Source organism: Camelina sativa, unplaced genomic scaffold (genome assembly GCF_000633955.1).
Source record: "Camelina sativa cultivar DH55 unplaced genomic scaffold, Cs unpScaffold14029, whole genome shotgun sequence".
NCBI classification, from domain to species: Eukaryota; Viridiplantae; Streptophyta; class Magnoliopsida; order Brassicales; family Brassicaceae; genus Camelina; species Camelina sativa.
Window position 1 is genome coordinate 1 of NW_010935059.1, and position 334 is coordinate 334.

A 334-nucleotide genomic window follows, 5' to 3' on the forward strand; every position below is an offset into this window, starting at 1 on the left:
TTTGTATATGATCTTTGAAAAGAACAATCATGGTCAGTTGTTATTGTGTTTACCTGGCGTCCAAATGGCTAACAGGTAGGGAAATATATCCTCAGCTTCTCGCCTATCAAACTGTAAAATAAAATATAATATCAAACAGTTTGTAAGAAGTGGAGAAGTTGAAAAATTCTTGCTAAATCATAACTTGCAGGAGATACTAACCCCTTCTAGAATAGGATGGTGGTCAGGGAGCTCATAGCTGTTAAAAAATAAGAGAATTAATATGAGACAAATGCTAACTGAGTTCTCAAATTTGGAAGTGGCAACTCACACGAGGTGCTCTGTGCGTAGCCTT

The 334-nt window shown here is 36.8% G+C and overlaps 1 long non-coding RNA gene across 1 annotated transcript; it reads right to left on the reverse strand.

The window, feature by feature from the left end:
- Positions 1–11: 11 nt before the first annotated feature.
- LOC104775418 lies at positions 12–333 on the reverse strand. The gene is made up of 3 exons (XR_765904.2): positions 311–333; positions 202–238; positions 12–111 (listed from the first exon to the last, which is right to left on the reverse strand). It is a non-coding gene; the product is annotated as an uncharacterized LOC104775418 (long non-coding RNA).
- Position 334: the final 1 nt, after the last annotated feature.